At 39.3% G+C, this 24,729-nt stretch overlaps 1 protein-coding gene across 1 annotated transcript in view; it reads right to left on the reverse strand.

Moving 5' to 3' along the window:
• Positions 1-24,729, reverse strand: part of CDH8 (cadherin 8) — a 397,524-nt gene that overhangs the window by 172,155 nt on the left and 200,640 nt on the right. The window lies entirely within an intron of this gene.

The following is a 24,729-nucleotide window of genomic DNA, read 5'->3' on the forward strand; positions in this document are numbered from 1 at the left end:
GTGTCTGCCTCTTTGCCACCCCATGGTCCACAGCCTGCCAGACTCCTTTGTTCATGGGATTCTCCAGGCAAGACTACTGCAGCGGGCTGCCATGCCCTTCTTCTGGGCATCTTCCTGACCCAGGGATCAAACTCTCATCTTTTACATCTCCTGCATTGGCAGGTGGGTTCTTTACTGCTAGCGCCACCTTGGAGGGTCTAGATAATCACTAACCACTGACTGACTTCAGAGTCCTCTGCGTGGTGAGGGTGCCTGTTAGCATCAAATAATACTTGTCACTCTTCCTCTTTAAGTAATCTCTAACCCAGAGGTACTAAACCAACTCGGCGACCTCCCTCAGGGGACTTCCAAGAACTCACTGACCTTGATTTGAAGCATCTATAAAATTACAGAAAATAAGCCAGACACTGGTGATGTGATTGCCATTGCTAATGAAATTTTCCAAATAAGCCAAATCCTAAAACTAAAATTTTCAAAGACATGTTGGGCTAATAAACCCATACTTTTGCCCCATGCGTCACTGTGTGTTCAGTAACAGAGGATCACTGTATATATGAATTTCTACATGTAGGATTTCTATATGTATGAATGAAGAAGGTTCCCATTCACACAGCACAAGGCTTCAGAGACATGGGGTATCAGTTTGCTTCCATTGCTTTAATACAGGGAGGAAGGGCACACCTACACCCAGGAGAAAGCTTCGGCCAGGAAGGCGAGGGTCTTCCTTTAATTGTTAACAGCGGCCATGGTCATCAAACATGTGCTGAGAACTTGTCCCAGCTGCTTTCAGAGTAACAACCAGGAACTTGAATGGGCTCAAAAGAAATATTCTAGGGTTTCTTACTGAAAGGGAGCAAGACTCCGTAGTCCTTGCCTCCCCATGTTCACTGCCTGCCTTTTGCCTGAAACTTAATCAAAGAATACTTTGATTATGAATTCTTTAATCAGAGAATTGAGAACATGCAGAAAAAAAGGACAACCGGTAAAGGAGACAAAATAGTAATAATAATATACTCGTTAAGCACAGTCAGGACCCTTTAGTTCTTTCTCGAGCATTATAGATAATATTCTGAGCCATATCCTGTGAGCTGTCTTATGGATACCAAAACACTAGGTGGAAGAAGTTAGCTACAGATGACCTGACTGTACCCAGGACATGAACTGCCACAATTCTAAGAACTGGCCTTAGAGAAGTGGAAACAAACTGACCCTGGAACCAAAGATTAACTACACCTAAAACAATCGAGATGACACTGGTCAGACCACTGATGACCAATTTGAAGATGACTTTCAGAGTGCTCTGTGCTGTTTCGGCATGTAGTCACCCCCCGCCCCCAACCTTCTGTCTAAAAAAGCTCCGGCCCCACTGGTTGTCAGCGCAGGGAGTTGACCTTGGTACAGAGGTCCACCTTCCTCCTCCAGTTGCTGGCATCTGAAATAAATCAAACTTTTCTTTCCATCAATCTAGCCTGTTTATTGGCTTTTGGGCAGCAAGCAGGCAGACCCCACCTTTCGGGAACACTACCACTGTGTTGGATGCTTGTGTTGCGTTTTCTTTATCAGACAAAGAGCTTCATAAAACATTGACATGTGCAAAAGTGAAAACATTTTCAAGTCCTTAGAGGAGCCACAGAATAAAATCACTCCACACCCTGCCAAGTTGATTCAGTAAAATTTAAGGGGCATTGATCTTACAACTAACTAACCCTGGAAAATCTCACCACTCCTTTTGTGCCTTTCAACCCAATGCCCTCCTTGACCCCTTTGATACATTCCCCATGTCCTGTTTTTGAAATCCTTTTACGTTCTTCTTCGGGGTTGCAGGCTTTCTTCCTGGCAGAGTGACTTCTCTCCTTTCCTTCACATTAGCTCTCAAAATAGAATTCTCCTCCTCCTCCTCCCCTCTTCTCAGACAAAGGTGCTGTGTGATTCCAGCTTCATCAGATCAGTGTCTGCACAAGAAGCACTGTCAGCTTCCTTCTCCCAGCTCTATACCTGTCCCTCCTCTTCGCTTTTTTTTTTTCTTATCATGGGCTTTAGTTTATTTTATTCTTTTTTATTTTCAAGCGGTTTCTTCGCATGAAAATGATCTGTACAGTCAATGCCTTTCAGCTCCCATCTGTGGACCCATTCAGATGCTCAGAATGCCCTGGGCTCTGTTTTGTACTTTGTTATTCTTAAAGAGGAAGAAGCAGGATGGCTAAATAACTGACAAAGACTCAGTCTGTGGTTTCACAAATGTCTGTCAAGGAGTAGTCTGTATGGAACACTCTTTCAGGAGCTTAAGAATGCAGTGGACAAGACAGACTAGGAGGCTTTGTAAGGTGAGTGTGTTAGTCACTCGATGGTGTCCGACTTTTGGCAACCCCGTGAGCTGTAGTCCACCAGACTCTTTTGTCCATGGGATTCTCCAGGCAAGAATACTGGAGTAGGTTGCCATTTCCTTCTCCAGGGGATCTTCCCGACCCAAAGATCGAACCTGCATCTCCTGCACTGACAGGTAAATTCTTTACCATTGAGCCACCTGGGAATCCTTACATGCTAAGTGTAAAAGCAAGGGCTGGATTGCAATATGCAGAACAACAAAAAACCAGGTAACCAGGCTCACAACTCACTGGGTTTCTGGGCTCCAGTTACTTCCTTTTTAAAGCTGACAGAGTGATACCAAGCTAGCAGGGGAAAAAATGAGACAGACACATGTCACTTGCAGGAGCTATTCATTCGTTATCAGTGGTTCTCATATACATAAGACACATTTAACTATAATTAGTCCAGGACATTTGTGAATACTGACATCCAGGTGTGATTATACCCCACAATAGAGAGGCGAGCACAAGGGAATGGATCTCCCTGTCCCTCCAGGACAGAGATAATTAGACGTGTATAAACAAGAAGCTGCCTGACCTTCCTGGGAGGCAAGCCGGAGGCAAAACCAGAGAGAACGGCAAGTGAGGTAGATGTTCTAGTTAACAGAGAGTTACCACACAGAGGGTTAGTAAGAGCAGATTTTTATGGATCTATTGTTCCTTTAGTGACAGTTGTCAAAATACATCAGAGCTCTGTTTCTTCAAATACATAAAGCAGCTTATGATTTTTATTCTCTATTTTAAAAAATGTAACAAATAAGTATCTCTTCCTTTCTCTTCTCTGAATTTTTAAAAGGTTATATATCTCCCCTCTCTCTCTTCCTGATTCTTACCAATCTCTTCTCATGTTCCATTCGTTACTCCTTCCCCTACTGTATATATTCTTCTTTTTAATGTCTTTGTTCTAACAGATCTAAGCAAAGCTACATATTATGAGAATATATATTTGGTGTGTGTATGGATGTGGCATGAATGAGTGAGTCCTGAAGCTCGATCATCTCTAAAAGTCTTCCTCTTTCAATGCAAGTCAATTGTCACTCACTAATCACCTCCTATTTGCTAAGCATTAGGCATGCTGGAGGGGTCTGTGAACACTTCTGTGCCATAGAGGTACCCATGGTAAGCCAAAGACTGACTCCTTCAAACTCTCAGCTGCTCATGGTTATTATAGGACGTGAGGTTTATGTGTTTATCCATCATTAACCTTCTCACAAAATAAAGAATGTAAGATGCTGATTCTGAGAAACCTGCATTCTCTCCTTGCACATGTCATTGTATGCAGTGCAATAAGAAATGAAATACCATCTCTAGGAGTAAACTCTACCCATGAACATGAGTGCCATATACATAAGAGAAATCACATGACACAGAGAAAACATTTTTGTATGAGGACACAGGAATACATTTGTCTTCAATTCTGACCTTTAAGTTTTGGGTGACTTTGAACACGTCACCTACCCTCTCTCATCATGATTTTTCTGTATTAAATGAAGACCACCAGCTCTTTGTTTCTAAGATGAGCAAGGGATTAAATCAAAGATGTGTGGGTGAGGTAGCCTGGAAGACATACTTTTCCTACTCTTTCAAAGTACTACAACATAGTAAGTGACTTACTCAGGGTCACACTACTAGTAAATGATGACAGAATCCAGACTTTTCTAACTCAGATTCCAGTATTTCTCACCATTAGCACTGATGTGCCTAGTGTTAGTGTTTTTTTTTCATCCATCCATGTTAACAACACACATTTCCTTAAAACAAATAGAACAAATCAAATATATTGTGTCCTACACAGAAGCCATGTTGCATTGATGACCGCTAAGTCTGTAATTTTTTCCTTTATCTTTTTCTAGCAATTATTTCCAAGTAATGGCCCCAAAGCGCTCCAAAGATATGGAGATGGTTTTATTCTTTTCCGAACTTATCAGGCAATTCTTCAATAGTTATTTGCGTGATCCATTTCCAAGTATAAACCCTTTTTTGTTGCTTTATATGTTAAGAGGCAAGTAAATTTCATAAGCCTCTCTGTCTTCATGGATGCAAACAATCTGTTAATATGAGCAACTTTTAGGGGTCCATTCTGGATGTGAGTGAACTTCCAAAGAAGGCTCATGTGAAGTCACTGGGAGGAAGATAACTGAAATCAACACTTCTTTCTTCCTTAGAGGCCTCCACTAAGCCTCTTCTATATTTATCCTAACCTTTCAAAACACTCCAAACAATTCTAATGTCTTCGCCCATCCCCAGCAGGGCAAGAGAAAAAGCCATGTCACCAGTGTCCACCCTATCCAGTTCTTCATCTTGCCAGAAGTTTGGCTAATGTCATTCAAGTCAATGGCCATGGAGAGACCGTCTCAAATGAAAGAGGCACAGCACCAAGGGTTAGAGGTGTACAGGCAGCTGTCTTGTCTGAAGTAGTTCCCAGTCCAAACAATGAGGCAAGCATGATCGATTGCCTGCTATTAATAAAATGCAAGTCTACCCTCTCCCATGTGTGAACTTTGTTATCTTTTTTTTTTTTTTTTAATTTGGCTGCACTAGGTCTTAGTTGTGGCACTCAGATTTTTTGTTGGGATAAGTGGGACCTAGTTCCCTGATCAGGGATTGAACCCAGCCCCCTGAATTGGGAATGCAGGCTCTTAACCACTGGGCCACTCAGAGAAGTTCCACTTGGCTATCATTTATGGACCACTTGGTCATGACGCTTATCACGCCAAATGTGTTTTCTGTACATGCTTTTGCTCTTTTTGTAGCATCTACCTAGCCTGACCCTCTCTGTCAAATTTACTTTCTAAGGCATTAAGCATCCTATTTTCTATAAAGATGTTCCTGTTCTAACCTTTTTTCACTCTAAAACTGTACATACGAGCCTCCTGTTCAGTCCCCTCAGCATCTTGACAAACACCTTAAGACCAGGTAAGAATGATCTTCACGACTCCTTCTTGTAAAAGGACAGTCACACATTTGGCACCCCAGCATCCATGGTATTCCCGGCGCACACTGTTGTGGGAGCATGGGCCAGTGGCTTTATCTCTTTGATGCTGTCTTCATTTGTAAAAACAGCATTGCGGTATCTCTACTCAAATGTCAAATTATTAGTGAGGCTTCCCTGACCAGCCTTCACAGGGTAATGTGTGTATTAGTTGCTCAGCTGTGTCCAACTCTTTGTGATCCCATGGACTGCACCCTGTCAGACTCCTCTGACTATGGGATTTCTCCAGGTGAGAATCCTGGAATTGGTTACCATTCCCTTCTCCAGGGAATCTTCCTGACCATGGGATCAAACCCGGGTCTCCTGTGTTGGCAGGCAGTTTCTTTACCATCTGAGCTACCAGGAAAGCCAACATGATAACCACTCTAAACTGGTCCTTTTCTTCCTTACTCAGTCATCAAAGTCGCTGCCTGTGGCTCAGATGGTAAAGAATCCACCTGCAATGCAGGAGACCTGGGTTCAATCCCGGGGTTGGGAAGATCCCCTGGAAAAGGGAATGGCTACCTGCTCCAATATTCTGGCCTAGAGAATTTCATGGACAGAGGAGCCTGGCAGGCTCCATGGGGTTGCAAAGAGTAGGACACGACTGAGCAACTTTCAATTTCACACATATTCTAGGGGGACCAGACAGACAATAAGCAAGTGGGATTTCCTAGTTTCCTGATGTTAATCCAGCCCCTAGAACAATACCTGACACACAGTGGTCTCCCAGTGCATTTTTCATATTTTTCAATGACTCAATGCATGAATGAATCTTTTCTTCCATGTAAGCCTCTGAGGAATCCCACATAAAAGTAACACAGACAAGTAAAGGACTATCACACACCTCCTCTGAAGAAGGATAGAGGTCTAATTCAAACTGACTTTCCCCTCTTCTGACCACGGAATGCTCAAGAGCCCGAGCAGTATGGCTTTACTTGACAGGGAGCTGCGTGGAACAATTAATTTACACCAGTGAAGCATTCTGAATACCTTAGGATCAAATTATTGTTGTGCTTATTTTCAGTGTTACATAAATATTGCACATGTAAAAATTCAGCACCTTGACATTTATTGAATGAGTTGCACAGAAAAATCAGACAAATTGACTCAGAGACAAGTGTTGGCAGTCAGCACGGGGAAAGACAGCCTTTTGTCAATGTGCCAACCGCAAATAGTGGAGCAAAAACACAGAAACTGGGACCTGCAACAGGGAGTGGGGGTGTGGGGGCATGGGGGCTGACTCTGAAAACTCCACACCCACCTCGATTGCTCAGGAATCTGAACATATGGGTGGACGAAGGTCTTGGTATATATTACATCTGAACAAACCTCAGTTTTCCACCCAAATTCCTTTTCAAGCCAATGGCATGTTAACAATTTTTACTCAAGGGGACAGTATTTGGGTTAATGTTCTACAGTGGGGATTGTAACTTTGGCAGGTAAGGGAACTCAAGCAGTTAAGAGGAAATTAGGTGTTGGACACTCTAAATATGTTATCTCAATCTTAACCTTGCAAGAGCTCTAAAAGGTAGCTATGATCATCCACAATTAAGATGTAAAGAATAGACTGTTAGGGACAGGAAGTGTTAATGATCATCATGTTGGTGACAGAAGCTGAACTGAACCCTTGTTTCTTATTCCAAAGTTCACATTCAAAACTTTCCATACCATATTGTCTCCTCTGGAATTCCAACTCACACTGGCATCAGTTGGAATTTTTCTTTGAGAAGCACAATGGCGATTCAGAGGCTTAGCTCTGTTATAACTGTTTATATGCAACACAGAACTTTTGTTTGTCTGTTTCACCTCCTTTCAGCATATTTTTCAGGTGCTTTAGATGACAGTCTTCAAAAACTGTTTTCCAGAGCATAGGAGGTATATTACTTTAGAGTTCATATGAAATGTAAATAAGACAAACATTGTTTTTCAAATGTGATAGAAAGTGATGTCATTTCAGAATAGATACCATTATGACAATTCTAATATTTTGCAACTGCAATTTGGGAGACCTGGTGAATACAAAATGGAATGTGGTGGGAGGTTGGGGTGACTTCCTTCCAGCTATTGTGAAATCAGGAGGGGGAGCAACTTCCTTCCAGCTATTGTGAAATCAGGAGGGTGGGGTGACTTCTTTCCAACTAGTATGAAAACATGGCAGATAGGGATATACAGAGTGAGAAAAAGTACCACACTTGGAAACATTCTCTCAGGACCCAATTATTAACAATTCTTGTTCAGTTATCGCAAAAGCGAAAGATTTTTCAAGTATGATTTTCTGAAGCTAGTAGAACATGATTGTTAAAAACGCTACTCAACTAAAACTCAACGGACCTGACTCAAGTCACAGAGAAAGGAAAGTTAACCCTGTGAGAACAAGAACATTATGAATTTACTTCTTTCCATGAGCTGGTTTTGTAGGAGGACTGCGGACCAGTGAGATTTAATGCCAGTTCCTTGAAATCACTAAATGTTTTAGCTTTATTATCCAAGACCTAGTACATAGCAAGCATTTTCTGTTCTTACCATTTGTGTCTGGGGTTGCTAATCTATACTCTGCTGAGAATGAGAGGGAAGGAATCAAGTCTGCATTTTGTTTTATCATGTAAATATAGACATAACTATTTTCATTTGATAGCTCATGGATGAATTTGTAATTAAACAGCACAATAAGGTTATCTCAATTGTTTTCTTTGAAGAGATCCACAGGTGTCAGAGTGCAAAGGTAGCTTTTAAGATAGATAATGCCACAGCAACATGATTAAAGTTAATGGGATGGAAAGCAAAGTTCCAACAGTACTCTGTCACACACAATAAAATTTTACCACACATGGGAACTACTTTTAAAGAAACTCTCCAGATATAAAAAAAATATCTATCTAATTATGTCTGTGCTTGCATTTACCAACCAGTGCAATCCTGTTAACCTTATGAACACTAAAATGACTAATTTACTGTCCCATATTTCTGCTCCTCATGGTCATATAAAACAGCCTGGCTCATTGTAAAATAATCACATTTAAGATTCTGAATGGGAAATTACACATAATCACAAATCGTAATGTGACTTTAGTATGATTCTTAAATCCTGTTTTGATTTTGTTTTTGCTTTACTCTATTTATAGACCCACATGCTCCTTAGTTCCTGCCTCAGTTCAGTTCAGTCCCTCAGTCATGTCCAACTCTTTGCGGCACCATGGACTCCAGCACACCAGGCCTCCCTATCCATCACCAACTCCCGGAGTTCACTCAAACTCATGTCCATTGAGTCGGTGATGCCATTCAACCATCTCATCCTCTGTCGTCCCCTTCTCCTGCTGCCTTCAAGCTTTCCCAGCATCAAGGTCTTTTCCAATGAGTCAGTTATTCGCATCAGGTGGCTAAAGTATTAGAGTTTCAGCTTCAGCATCCGTCCTTCCAATGAATATTTAGGACTGATTTCCTTTAGATGGACTGGTTGGATTTCCATGCAATCCAAGGGACTCTCAAGAGTCTTCTCCAACACCACAGTTCAAAAGCATCAATTCTTTGACACTCAGCTTTCTTTATAGTCCAACTCTCACATCCATACATGACTACTGGAAAAACCATAGCCTTGACTAGACAGACCTTTGTTGACAAAGTAATGTCTCTGCTTTTAAATATGCTATCTAGGTTGGTCATAACTTTTCTTCCAAGGAGTAAGCGTCTTTTAATTTCACGGCTGCAGCTACCATCGGCAGTGATTTTGGAGCTCCCCCAAATAAAGTCAGCCACTGTTTCCACTGTTTCCCCATCTATTTGCCATGAAGTGATGGGACCAGATGCCATGATCTTTGTTTTTGGAATGTTGAGCTTTAAGCCAACTTTTTCACTCTCCACTTTCACTTTCATCAAGAGGCTCTTTAGTTCTTCTTCACTTTCTGCCATAAGGGTGGTGTCATCTGCATATCTGAGGTTATTGATATTTCTCCTGGCAATCTTGATTCCTGCTTGGCCTTCATCCAGCTCAGCATTTTTCATGATGTACTCTGCATGTAAGTTAAATAAGCAGAGGGACAGTATATGGCCTTGATGTACTCCTTCCCCTATTTGGAACCAGTCTGTTGTTCCATGTCCAGTTCTAACTGTTGCTTCTTGACCTGCATACAGATTTCTCAAGAGGCAGGTCAGGTGGTCTGGTATTCCCATCTCTTGAGGAATTTTCCACAGTTTGTCATGATCCACACATTCAAAGGCCTTGGCATAGTCAATAAAGCAGAAACAGCTGTTTTTCTGGAAGTCCCTTGCTTTTTCGATGATCCAACGGATGTTGGCAATTTGATCTCCGGTTATTCTGCCTTTTCTAAAACCAGCTTGAACATCTGGAAGTTCACGGTTCATGGACTGTTGAAGCCTGGCTTGGAGGATTTTGAGCACTACTTTACTAGCGTGTGAGATGAGTGCAACTGTGCGGTAGTTTGAGCATTCTTTTGCATTGCCTTTCTTTGGGACTGGAATGAAACCTGACATTTTCCAGTCCTGTGGCCACTGCTGAGTCTTCCAAATTGGCTGACATATTGAGTGCAGCACTTTCACTGCATCATCTTTCAGGATTTGAAATAACTCAACTGAAATATCATCACCTCCACTAGCTTTGTCCATAGTGATGCTTCCTAAGGCCCACTTGACTTTGCATTCTAGGATTTCTGGCTCTAGATGAGTGATCACACCATTGTGATTATCTGGGTCACGAAGATCTTTTATGTATAGTTTCTGCCTAGAAGAACACAAAACTTGTATCTTTTCCAGTTCCTCTACACACAGTGCCCAGCACATGAGAGTTTGAAAACTATATTTCATCTATAAATATTGATTGAACCTGTATGGGTAGAAATAAGCATTTATTTCCATATTACAACTATGACATCATCCAACTTAAGGGAATAAATATAAGCCTGTAGACCACTACTTACTCTCCAAATTTTTTATGAATCAGAATTTCACCCCAAGTGGAAAGTCCTCCAGTTTTTGAAAAATGAAGAACTGATTCTCTTGAGACTGATTATTCTTTGCAAGTAGCTCTGTTTTCGACTCCCTTATCCTATACTCCTGAATCATCCATATTTATCTGAGCCAATTATTCTTATTATTCAAGAATGTTATTCAGTTTTTCCTCTTTATTTTCTTGAAATTCAATCTAATCCTTCAAATAATAACCACCATCATAATAATAATAAGTTAACTATCTCATTCCCTTACATCTTTTCTTCATGGCACTTTGGACAATAAATAAGAAAACATTTAATTGATGTATTTTAACATAATTATTAATGTTACAATCTCTCTAGTTGTTCTATAAGCTCCAGGATGTCAGGCCATGTTTACTCCATTCATCATTTTGTCCCTGAGAGTGGAGGTGATCAATAAATATCTATTTACTGAATTGAAAAAGAAAAACAAAACATTAATATAAATGAGCACATTAAAATGCTTAGAGTCTTTTCTTTTTTTTTCTGTTTTAGTTTTTGGGCTCATTGAGTTTTCAGTGTTGTTGTCTTTTCTGCACCCCCACCCCTGCCCCGGTCCTGTCTATTAGGACATAAAAAGCCTCATGCAGCGGAGCTTGAAAGCAGACAGATGTGGTCAGGAAACCAGCTCTTACTTTTACTACCTGGGCAGCCTCCAGAAATTCACTCACCTGGAGCTTGTATTTCCTTTAGGTAAAGTGAGGATCTCAGAACTCACTTCACATGGTCACTAAGAAATTCAAAAGAAACATCATACAGTAGCTGATCAATAAACAGGACCTTCCTTCCCTTTGATTTTATAAGCAGAATAGAATGTAGAGTGTTATGTGCCCCTGCCATAAGACTTCACTGCTTCTTCAAAAGGAGATATAAATGGACACAATGGTGTTATGGGCTATTCTTATGTAAGACCCTTGTGTCCCTGATCTGTCTGTCATAAGCAATGTCACATCAACTGGTCCCACAGGATCGAATGATCAGATGCTAATATATACTGAATATGAGAATTCAAAGATATACTCTGAACTTCTAGAAGCACCCATTTTTCAAATTCAGAATTCCCTGGAATCTGAAATTGACAGCCGGAAATCTCTCTGAGGATGCCCATTTTCTAACCACGCTCATCTGTGATGTAATTGTCCATGTTTACTGGTTCATTTATAACATGTTTTTGAACAATTATCACAAGGTGAGCACTGTGCAAGGCATGTAAGTGTGCAGTAAGAACTAGACAGGATTCCCTGTAATTATACTTGAAATCCTTTCTGGGGGATAGTCTTTCTTAGAAAGAAAATTTGTTGTCTTTCATGCTTAAGTCCAGAGGAAATTATTTCACAGGACTATTCTGGAAATTTGACTTATATGAAAACTGATGAAATATTTATATATTTCTTCTAATCCAGCCTCTCAGTAGATTCCTATCTGTGCACTAGACCTATCTCAGTTGCCTTAAGGAGAATGGTGTCCAGTATGAATTAACACTCTTTTCTGAGCTTTCCAAAATTGTATGTATATAAAATCACAGTTAACATTTTACGATGCTTAATACTCTGTTTTCCAAACTAGAAAAATTGAATATTAGATAGTCCTTCTCTGGGGAGCTATAGCTTAAGCCATATTTGCTACAATATTTTAAAACAATTACTGAGCATCAATGATATGTTCAATATAGTCTTAAGTGCTGGGGATGCAGAGTTAGCCTGAAAGGCTGAGTACAGTGGGGCTGGAACTATACAAACAAAACCTGCTATACTTACACAAAAACACCCAAGGGATATGTATGTATGTATGTATGGGCATTTTTTGCATATATAAAGTTAATATTTGATAGTCTTACATACATTTTGCTTTCCCATAAAATCAATGAAAGCACATCTTTGTCCTTCTTCCCTAAGTCATTTTGAACTAGTCCAAATGAAACTCAGAGATATAGTTCAAAGGAGGGAAATATCATAGAAATAGAAACTACAATTTAATTCTGCAGGGACATGATTCATAGTAAGCTGGGGAAAATTCCTGATCCTGGCTGGTCTACTAAGGTTGGTTATGTGTCATGGGGGTGGAAATTTGATTTTGCTTCCACCTAAACCCATCCCAAAGCACCCCAGTGTGACAGCAGCTGTTACATGGTATGTGGTTCAGTCTTTCTGTTCACCATGAACCTCCACAGACTTTGGTTTTTCTAGAAAGAACACTTTGGTTCTAGCTATGGTTAGCACTGGACAGCTCCCTATAGGCTTAAAACTGTTCCAAGGTGTAAGTAATATGACAATCACACTGTTTTCAGCTTACTCAAGTATATATAATTGTTCTGGGGTGGGTTTTGAGGGGTGGGTCTGGGTAGGGAGATTATTTTTTAGTAATCATAAAACAATTAATGTGACCACCATACTTACTTAACCTACTTTACCTCTCACAAGAGACTCTAAGCAGAGAAATAAATGATTAAGTCAGTGTGCACAAGCAGCCAGCTGATATACTCACTGGGATATGAAAATTTAATCATCACCAAGGCTATGGAGGGGACAGCATTTGTTAAGAATACTATTTCTAATACTGAGCAGATTAGGATAGTAATCCACAAGATACTTAAAGTGAAATTTTGTCATCATCGTACCATCACTGAGTTGGAACTAAACAGCACAGCATGGTTTAAATATAGAGACAGTTGGCATTGCTTCCCTGATGGCTTAGTGGGAAATAATCCGCCTGCCAATGCAGGAGACACAGGTTCGATCCCTGGGTCAGGAAGATCCCCTGGAGAAGAAAATGGCAACCCACTCCAGTATTCTTCGCCTGGAAAATCCCATGGACAGAGGAGCCTGGAGGGCTATAGTTATGGGGTCATAAAAGTCAGACATGATTTAGTGTCTAAGATTCTCATTCTCACTAATTCATTCACTTATTCATTTTTTCAACAAATATTTATTTTGTGCTATATGTACCAAACACTTATTCATAATCCTGATCTTTAATAAGATATCTTAAAATAGCTACTTCATATGGGGTAGGAATCCATCAAGAGTGCAAGACAGTGATACCTAGTTTGTTGCTGCCTATGATTTTATTCAGCATCTCTTGGTGGTTCTCCTACCTGAAATGTAAGGAATATAAGAAAGGAACTGTCTTTCTCTATATACTCTTTTGGCCTAAAATGAGCATAGACTCACAAACTGATATTTCCCCCCATCTTGAGTTGATCTGCACATGTATCTGCATATGTGCATGGTGTGTGTGTGTGTGTGTGTGTGTGTGTGTGTGTGTGAAGGTGGAGGTCTTGAAAGGGATGTCTCTCTGCTTGTATTCTTTCCTTAAAAATCATGGATATCTGTGCTCCTCAGTGTGTAAAGAAAATATAAATTGGATAAAGAGTGCATTAGGGGGCTATCCCCACAGTAAGAAAAGCATCCCACGTCTTTTTGTCTGTTCGTTTCGCACCTGAGTTCTCTGGGGAGAACCCCTGTTCTCCTTCCAGAGGGCTTAGCAGAGATTCCACGTGTAATAGAGGATATGCCCGCTCCATGGGCCGCCCACTTCCTGGGAGGACCTGATCTGGGCTGTTCTGCAGTTTTCACAGTGAGTCAGCTGTGTGATGGATGCAGATGCCCTAGGTTTCGATCAGCACTTAGGGAGTAGTTCTTTATCAGTCACAATGAAATAGTCTCAGACCATTGGTTAAGCCAGCTTCCCTTTTCTCCATGTCACTCCCACCTTGCAGTCAGACTTTCAACTCCAGATCCTAAGATTTCAATGGAAACCAGTGTCTTGTACTTAATGATGCTCAAGTACTTTTCTCTCTACCATTCTTGAAAAAGCTTTGAGTTGTTCCAAGTGGAATCGTCCTGTCAAAAACATCACATTTTGTTTGATTCAACACACATAAAAATGTAAAAATAATATTCAAGATAGTCTAAATTTGTGAATGTCAAATGCAAAGCATGGAGTATATGCTTTTCCCCCAATTTCATGAATGACTAGAAACAGTATTACAGTCAGTATTTTTAAAAATTGGATACTTAGTCCCAAGAGGTGATGGCACTCATCCAAAAACAAAGTCATGCAAAAAATTAATAGGAATTCGGATTCATAAATTAGCACCTAAGTTTATCTTATATAGAAACATCTCTTAAAGTAAAAATCTTCTGATACGATTCAGGAATTGAAAACTATTGAATTTTTCAGTATCACCTCCATATATATTTTTTCCCCTGGACCTCATATTCTCTTGATTTCTTCATGTTAAAAGGCCTTATTTAACAGTCTCCCTTACCCTGGAACAATTACCTGTTAATGGAAACAGGTTTTCAGGACACACAGCCTTTAGTATCACTACCTATTTTTTTTAATTTTTATTTTATATTAGAGCATAGTTGGGTAGCAATGTTGTATTAGTTGCAGGCATATAACAAAGTGATTAGTTATACATATACATGGATCTATCCCTTTTCAAACTCTTTTCCTATTTAGGTTATTTCAGTGTATTGAGCAGAGTTCTCTGTGCTTATACAGTAGGTCCATGTTGGTTACCTTTTTCTAATCAGGGTATAATTGGGTTATAATATTGTGTTTGTCTCTCCTGTACAATGAAGTGAATCAGCTATATGTATATATGTATATCCCCTCCCTTTTGGAGCCCCCCACCACCACCACCCCATCCCACCCTTCTGGGTCACCACAGAGCACCTAGCTGAGTTCCCTGTGCCAAACAACAGCTTCCCACTAGCTATCTCTTTTACACATGTGAAAGTTATTGAAAGGGAAAGTCGCTCAGTCATGTTCCATGCTATGCAACCCCATGGACTATACAGTCCATGGAATTCTCCAGGCCACAATATTAGAGTGGGTAGCCTTTCCCTTCTTTAGAGGATCTTCCCAACCAAGGAGTTGAACCCAGGTCTCCCACACTGCAGGTGAATCCTTTACCACCTAAGCCACAAGGGAAACCCAAGAATACTGGAGTGGGTAGGCTATCCCTTCTCCAGGGGATCTTCCCAACCTAGGAATCAAACTGAGGTCTGCTGCACTGCAAGCAGATTCATTACCAACTGAGTTATTAGGGAAGCCCATTCCCATTTTATACATGGTAGTGTATATATGTCAATCATAACCTCCCAGTTCATCCTACCTCCTCACCCCTCCTACTATGTCCACACATCTGTTCCCTACACCTGTGTTTCTATTCCTGCCCTGCAAATAGGCTCATCTGTACCATTTTTCTAGATTCCACATATATACGTTAATGTACGATATTTGTTTTTCACTTTCTAACTTACTTCAGTCTGTATGACAGTCTCTAGGCCCAATGCTACCTGTTAAAAGGCTTCTTTAATCTCCTTTTTCAACACTAGATGCCTTCACTGGACTCCTCAGCATCCCCATCTCAAGAATTCTTGGAAAGTTAGAGGATGGGAAAATATATTCTATCCTAATGGGAAGCAAAAGAAAGCTGGAGTAGCAATCCTCATATAAGACAAAACAGACCTTAAAATAAAGATTACAGGAGATAAGAAAGGATATCACATAATGATCAAGGGATCAATCCAAAGGGAAGACATAACAATTATAAATATCTATGCACTCAACGTAGAAGCACCTCAATACGTAAGACAAACACTAACAGACCTAAAAGGAGAAATTGACAATAACACAGTAGTAGTAGGAGGCTTTAACACCCCACTCATACCAATGGGTGGATCATCAAAACAGAAAATTAATAAGGACACGCAAGTCTGAAATGATACTTTAAATGAGACGAATCTCATTGATATCTTCAGGACATTCCATCCAAATGCAGAAGAATATATCTTCTTCTCAAGTGCACATGGAACATTCTCCAGGATAGACCACATCTTGGATCACAAATCAAATCTCAGTAAATTTAAGAAAACTGAAATTGTATCAAGCATCTTTTCCAACCACAATGCTATGGAGACTAGATATCAATCACAGGAAAAAAACTGTAAGAAACATAAATACATGGAGATTAAACAACACATTTCTAAATAACCAACAGGTTACTGAAGAAATTAAAAGGGAAATCAAAAAATTTCTAGAAACAAAGGACAATGAAAACACAACTCAAAACCTATGGGATGCAGCAAAAACAGTTCTAAGAGGGAAGTTTATAGCAGTACAATCCCACCTCAAGAAACAGGAAAAACATTGAATAGAAAACCTAACTTTACACCTAAAGCAACTGGAAAAAGAAAAAGAAAAAATTCCCAAAATTAGTAGAAGGAAAGAAATCATAAAGACCTGAGCAGAAATAAATGAAAAAGAAATGAAAGAAACAATAGTAAAGTTAATAAAACTAAAAGCTGGTTCTTTGAGAAGATAAACAAAATTGACAAACCCTTAGCCACATTAAGAAAAAAACAGAGAAGAAACAAACAAATTAGAAATGAAAAAAAAAAAAAAAAGAAATGAGAAAGGAGAGGTTACAACAGACAATGCAGAAATACAAGGATTATAAGAGACTATTATGAACAACTATATGGCAACAAAATAGATAATCTGGAAGAAATAGGCAGATTCTTAGAAAAGTTCAATCTTCCAAGAATGAACCAGGAAGAAATAGAAATCATGAACAACCTAATTACAAGCCCTGAAATTGAAATTGTGATAAAAAAAATCTCCCAAAAAACAAAAGCCCAGGACCAGATGGCTTCACAGGAGAATTCTATCAAACATTTCAGAGAGCTAATGCCTATCCTTCTAAAACTTTCTAAAAATTGCAGAGGAAATAACACTTCCAAACTCATTCTACAAGGCCACCATCACCCTGATACCAAAATCAGACAAAGAAAAAGAAAAAATCAGACACAAAAAAAGGAAACTAGAGGCCAATATCACTGATGAAGATAGATGCAAAAATCCTCCACAAACTTTTAGCAAACAGAATTCAACAACACATCAAAAAGCTCATACACCATCATATTGGGTTTATTCCAGGGATACAAGGATTCTTCAATATATGCAAATCAATCAATGGGATATACCATATTAACAAATTGAAAGATAAAAACCATATGATCATCTCAAGAGATGCAGAAAAAGCCTTTGACAAAATTTAGCACCTACTTGTGATTAAAACTCTTCAAAAAATCATCATAGAAGGAACCAACCTCAACATAGTAAAGGCCATATATGATAAACCTACAGCAAACATTAGTCTCAATGGTGAAAAACTGAAAGCATTCCCCCTTAGATCAGGAACAAGAAAAGAGTGTCCACTTTCACCACAATTATTCAACAGTTGGAAGTCCTAGCTATAGCAATCAAAGAAGAAAAAGAAATAAAAGGAACCCAGATCAGAAAAGAAGAAGTAAAGCTTTCACTGTTTGCAGATGACATGATACTGTACCTAGAAAATCCTAAAGATGTATCAGAAAATTACTAGAGCTAACCAGTGAATTTAGCAGTTACGGGGTACAAAATCAATACACAGAAATCACTTGCATTTCTATATACTAACAATGAAAAATCAGAAACAGCAATTAAGGAATCAATCCCATTCATCATTGCAACAAAAAGAATTAAATATCTAGGAATAAATTTACCCAAGGAGACAAAAGAACTGTACAGAGAAAATTATAAGACACTAATGAAAGAAATAAAAGACATAAATAAAATGACATAAACAGATGGAGAGATACTGCATGTTCCTGGGTACGAAGAATAAATATTGTAACAATGACTATACTACCAAATGCAATCTACAGATTCAACGCAATCCCTATCAAATTACCAATAGCATTTTTCACGTAACTAGAACAAAAAACTTCACAGTTCATATGGAAACACAAAAGACCCCAAATAGCCAAAGCAGTCTAGAGAAAGAAGAATGGAGCTGGAGAAATCAAGCTTCCTGACTTCAAGTTATACTACAAAGCTACAGTCATCAAGACAGTATGGTACTGGCACAAAAACAGAAATACAGACCAATGGAACAATATAGGAAGCCCAGAAATAAACCCATGCACTTATGGGTACCTTATTTTTAACAAAGGAGGCAAGAATATACAATTGGGCAAAGACAGCCTCTTCAATAAATGGTGCTGGGAAAACTGGAACGCTCCATGTAAAAAAATGAAATTAGAACACTTCCTTACTCCATACACAAAGATAAACTCAAAATGGATTACAGACCTAAATATAAGACCAGAAACTATAAAACTCTTAGAGGAAAACATAGGCAGAACACTCGATGACATAAATCAAAGCAAGATCCTCTATGACACACTTGCTAGAGTAATGGAAATAAAAACAAAAGTAAACAAGTGTAACCTGATTTTAAAAAAAAACAAACTTTTGCACAGCAAAGGAAACTATAAGCAAGGTAAAAATACAACCCTCAGAATGGGAGAAAAAAATAGCACATGAACAACTAACTGTCAAAGGATTAATTTCCAAAATATACAAGCAGCTCATACAACTCAATACCAGAAAAACAAACAACTCAGTCAAAAAGTGGCAAAAAGACCCAAACAGACATTTCTGCAAAGAAGACATACACACAGCTAACAAACACATGAAAAGATGCTCAACATTGCTCATTGTTAGAGAAACGCAAATCAAAACTACAATGAGCTATCACCTCATACTGGTCAGAATGGCCCTCATCAAGAAGTCTACAAAAAATAAATGCTGGAGAGGGTGTGGAGAAAAGGGAACACTCTTTCACTGTTAGTGGGAATGTAAACTGATACAGCCACAATGGAAGATGTTATGGAGATTCCTTAAAAAACTAGGAATAAAACCACCATATGACCCAGCAATCCCACTAGCAGGCATATACCCTGAGGAAACCAAAATTGAGAAAGACACACATATCCCATTGTTCATTGCAGCACTGTTTACAATAGCTAGAACATGGAAGCAACCTAGATATCCATCAAAAGATGAATGGATAAAGAGGTTGTGGTATATATACACAATGGAATATTACTCAGCCATAAAAAGCAACATGTTAGAGTTAGTTCTAATGAAGTGGATGAACCTAGAACCTATTATACAGAGTGAAGTGAGTCAGAAAGAGAAAGATAAATACTGTATTCTAACACATATATACAGAAGCTAGAAAAATGTTACTGAAGAATTTACTTACAGGGCAACAATGGAGAAACAGACATAGAGAATAGACTTATGGACATGCGGACAGGGGAGGAGAGGGTGAGATATATGGAAAGAATAACATGTTAACTTACATTACCATATGTAAAAAAGATAGCCAATGGGGATTTGCTGTATGGCTCAAGAAACTCAAACAGGGGCTCTGTATCGACCTAGAGGGGTGGGATGGGGCGGGAAATGGGAGGGAGGTTCAAAAGGGAGGGTATATATGTATACCTATGGCTGATTCATGTTGAGGTTTGACAGAAAACAGCAAAACTCTGTAAAGGAATTATCCTTCAATAAAAAATAAATAAGTTACAAAAAAAAAAAAAAAAGAATTCTGCCAAGGATCCTATGTTATCACACTGTTCTGATTGCCCACATATTTTGGTTTCCCAGATGGCTCAGTGGTAGAGAATCCACCTGCCAAGCAGGCTACGTGGGTTCAATCCCTAGGTCAGGAAGATTCCCTGAAAAAGGAAATGGCAAGCCAATCCAGTATTGTTGCCTGAAGAATCCCATGCCAGAGGGGCCTGGGTAGGTGGCAGTCCATGGAGTCACAAAGAGACAGACATGACTTAGTGACTAAACAACAGCAAGAACATATGTCTCTTTTAGGATTTATCATATACAACACTGCATGCTCAATGGCTAGCACACGACTTTAATATTAGAGTGTAGATGTTGACTAGGTATCATTTAATGTGAATTACAAAGAGATTCTCATTCATCAATGTATATCCTAGCATTGTTGGACAGCTTGAGTTTATCTGAATATTTCTTCTCAAAGGTCTGCACAGGAAAATTCTTTAGCCAGTCCTCAAGGCAGTGGAAATGATAATTTATGTAATCCTGATATTTTTAAAAAAGAGATCTTCTATGTTTGCAGTTTATCACTTTGGCTCAGAAGTTATAACAATGACTCAATTCCATGAAGGCATTTCATGAAGATTCTATGTATTATCCTTGATTTTTATAAAAGAGAACCATTTGTTATACGGATTATTTTTATCAAGGAGTACTTTTTGCCTTAGCTCATTTTTACAGGTTCCACTGAGACAAATGCTATTTGTATCCAATGAAGAAAGATGGTCTGAGTCTCAAAAAAAGGTCAGTGAATTAACTTGGTTTATTTTGTAGCTGGTCATTTTTCTTAGTCTTGATTGCCTGGAGCAACGTGCACACTGTCCTGCAACTTTACCCTGATTTCTTCAGATAATTAAGCATTTACTATTCACTTGCCTTGCATTTTATTTAGATGTTCCATCTTCAGTCACTTAGGATGGTCTGCAACTGTTTTCTCACTGCTGTCCTCAAATTAGTAGCTTTTTAAATAAATGCCACATTTCTCCCTGTCTGTGCCCAAAATGTTACAAGCAAACATATGGTATTGGGGGTGGCAGGGAGGGGAAAACAAAAAAAAAAAAAGAGAGAGAAAGAGAGAAAACATTTATAGAATACAAATAAGCTATTTTCAGCCTTTTGAAGCTATTCACAAAAATGACACTTCATTTTACAATTACTACTGCCTCACATCTTATCTGACATCAAACTGTTTCCTGTGTCCACGTATAAAGGAGACCTGGGCCCAATTCCAAGTTCTATGGGTCCATTTCTATACCAACAGCAGCCCCGGGAATGAGACACAATGCATGGGAGTCAGGTGGGGTTACAGGAGAATGTGAAAAACTGGATCTTGCGATCAGAGAGACTCACCTGAAACCTTGCTTCAAACACCTTGTGCAATAAATGTATTAATATCAGTTCTGATCCTCTGTTTTCTCATCAGTAACACGGAGATGACATTTAGTACCTACCTCAAAATATTGTATGGCATAAATTAAATTAAATTTGATAATACATGCAAACCCAATTAGCGCACTGCCAAGAACACAACACGTGTTCAATAAATGAGGTGGTTGTTGTTTATAGTCTTCTTTTTATTCTTCCTGTTGTTTATAATTTGACAGAGTTTGATGTAAGGATAGGGAAGACATTTTACCTTACTTTCTCTGAAATACAAATCTGTCAACTGAAAATTGGAGACAGAAATTCTTCCTTCTTCACTGTGGTTTAGAAACACAATAATATTTTACCTTTTATTACTATTATTATTTTTATTACTATCACAGTGATCTCCAGAATAGGAAGATATATTAATAACCATCCTTTCTTCTGCAATGGCTGCAACGGTTCCCTGAACCTTTCCATCTCAACATCTAATCTAGAACTGAATCTGAGCAAGAGTTTGTAAGTTTCAAGGTTCATTTCTGCAAGTACCAGAATAGCACTGCATTGGCTAGACACTTAAGATATAGCACGAGACTTGGAAATGACATGAATTTGAGTCTTCAGTGAATCTCAGTAAAAACAACAAAAATCACACGTGAGGTTACGGTGGTGTGGTGTTCTTCCTACCACAAAAATAGACAGAAGGAAGACAGGCTGGAAATCAAACTGGATTCCCTTCCTGGTTGTTTCCACATCTCTATAAGTTGTGGCAAGCTTTTCTTTTTCTCTTTATTAATTCATTCCTTCCTTCTCTTCTGTTTACCCACCCTACCTTCTTCACACCTTTCTGTCTCAACTACTTACTGAATAATTTCAGGTGCCAAACTCTCTGCTAGGCATAGGGATGCAAAATGAGCAAATTAGACAAGCCCCATTCTTTCATGAGCTGTACATTCTAGCATGAAAACTGACTTAGAAACATAAGCAAGTCAATTACAAGATAATTACTGATTAGGAGACGCTCACAGAAGAGAATAAACAGAATAAATAGCAAATATTTCTGAATCCTAAGCTGATACCTAAAACAAGAGGAGAAGCTTTCCCTGAGACAGAGCAATTAATGTGCTCTGGTGACAGGAAATAAGTCCATAAAGTTGGAATGTAACAAGCAAGCAGGAAAACAGAACTTCTGTGTTCCAAAGTCCAGAGTTCTGTCCTTAGCATTCTTGTGAGAGTAAAACAAGACACATACATGTATTCTTGTCTCCTATCCTTGGGTTTTGCCAGTGGAACCACCAACTGAAACTGCCTACCCTGGCCAGGTAGGCCAGTGGTCACGTGACCACTTGTGGCAATCCATAACTAACAAGCTACTGCCCACTGGAAGAATTCAGAAAAAGCCAAAAGGAAAGAGGAGACTCCAGTCCTTACATCCTACCACCTCTCAGAATCCTCACTGGAATCCATCTTGGCTGAGTGACGTGTGCAGCGCCAAGAAGGACCCTGAGCCAGAGTGATTGGCCAGAGACAACCTGGAAGCTAACCCAATCACCATAAATCCCGAGACTGCGAGCCACGTGGTGGAGCAGTTCTCCTGAATTCCCTTGCCCTCCTGCTTTCTGCCCAGGCACGCCTTCCCAATAAAGTCTCTTGCCTTCGAGCACAGGTGTCTCCTCGGAAAATTCATTTCTGAGTGTCAGTCAAGAGCCCACCCTCAGGCCCTGGAAGGGGGTCCCCCTTCCTGCAACAGTTTTCTTTTCCTTATTGAATATATTCTAACATCAAGGAGTTGCTGACAGTGGTCAGTGGGCAGTCTTCTCTATACAGATCATTCCCTCAAATGATTCTCCAGATTCCAGTTTTTGCTGGAGGTCGTGTCGCTAAGTCACGTGCAACTCTTCACGACATCATGAACTACAGCATGCCAGACTTCCCTGTCCTTCACTATCTCCTGGAGTTTGCTCAACTTCATGTCCATTGAGTCGATGATGCCATCCAACCATCTCATCCTCTGGCACTCCCTTCTCCTTCTGCCCTCAGTCTTTCCCAGCATCAGGGTCTTTTCCAGTGAATCAGCTCTTTCCATCAGGTGGTCCAAGTACTGGGGCTTCTGCTTCAGCATCAGTCCTTCCAATGAATATTCAGGGTTTATTTCTATTAGGATTGATTGGTTTGATCTCTTTGTTGTCCAAGGGACTCCCAAGGGTCTTCTCCAGCACCACAGTCTGAAAGTATTAATTTGGCACTCAGCCTTCTTTATGGTCCAACTCTCACATCTATACATGATTACTTGAGGCATATGTAGGACTGGTTTTTGTTTTTGTTTTTGATGGCAAGAAAAATATTTTATCTTTTTTTGTTGTTTTTTTTCCATTTTTTAAAATTTAAATTTATTTATTTTAATTGGAGGCTAATTAGGACTGGTTTTAAGTTTCAAGCGGGTATCTTACTCTTCCTAGGTATATCTCGGCCAACAGCTGCGCAAGGCAGGTGATAATAAAGCCTGGCCATTTGTGTACACTCTGAGACTCCTTTTAAGAGAAATCTTTGTTCCAGGGACCTCTACAGGTTTGGTCAAGACGCTGGTGAATCTACATTGCCTTAGCATATATCCTCTCCTAACTTGCATGGGTTTAAGGTCAGAATTATAGTGTGATGGACTTCCTTGCCTAAGTTTGTTTCATGTCTAACCTGGATTGCATGTTTTTGACTCTCCACAGATTCATATGGTGAACTGTAATCCCCTCTGTGATGGTATTTGGAGGTGGCAGCTTTGAGAGGTAGATCATGAGGGTGAATCCTTCAAAAATAGTATTAGCATTCATATAAAAAGAAGCCAGAGACCTAGCTTCTTCTCTTTCCAAGGGAACAGGAGAGACAGCCTCTGCAACTCAGAAGAGGGCAGTCACCAGAACCTGACCGTGCCCACCCTGATCTCAAACTTCCAGCCTCCAGGCCTCTGAGCAATAAATGTCTGATTCTTCTAAGTTGCCCAGTTTATCATACTTTGTTACAGCAGTGAAACTAAGACAGTACTTCTATCTTTCACAGTCTTTAAGCCCCAAGAAGTCACTTGTCCTCCTAACTCCAAGTCAGAGTCTATTTCACAGATGAGGCAAATGATGCAAATCTTCTCATCACCAGAAAGGGTATTTTCTTTCCTTTTGCTTAGAAAATAAAAAATTCAAATATTCTATGTTCTTTGCACATTTTTCTAATACAAAATTTTTAAAAATATTCTTAATGTACTTCTGCCTTTATATCCTCCTCTATGTGCACATGCATTCACACCAGTCTCAATTTTTCTTTTAGAAAGATGAACAAAGGTCTCAGAGATAGACAAATTTAGATCCTTTAGGAACAACTAACCCTCTGTTTTCATTTGAACAAACTCAAGTATAATTAAGCAAACATTTATACAATAACACTTACTTTTCACTTAACATCTTGATGTTTCAATATGTGATTTGCTATTTGATAAGCTATTTGATAAACTATATCAATTTGATAATTGATAAGCTATTAAACATCTGTTGCTGACTCTATTATTAAATTTTGC

The sequence above is a fragment of the Ovis canadensis genome, chromosome 14, assembly GCF_042477335.2.
Source record: "Ovis canadensis isolate MfBH-ARS-UI-01 breed Bighorn chromosome 14, ARS-UI_OviCan_v2, whole genome shotgun sequence".
Classification (NCBI taxonomy): Eukaryota; Metazoa; Chordata; class Mammalia; order Artiodactyla; family Bovidae; genus Ovis; species Ovis canadensis.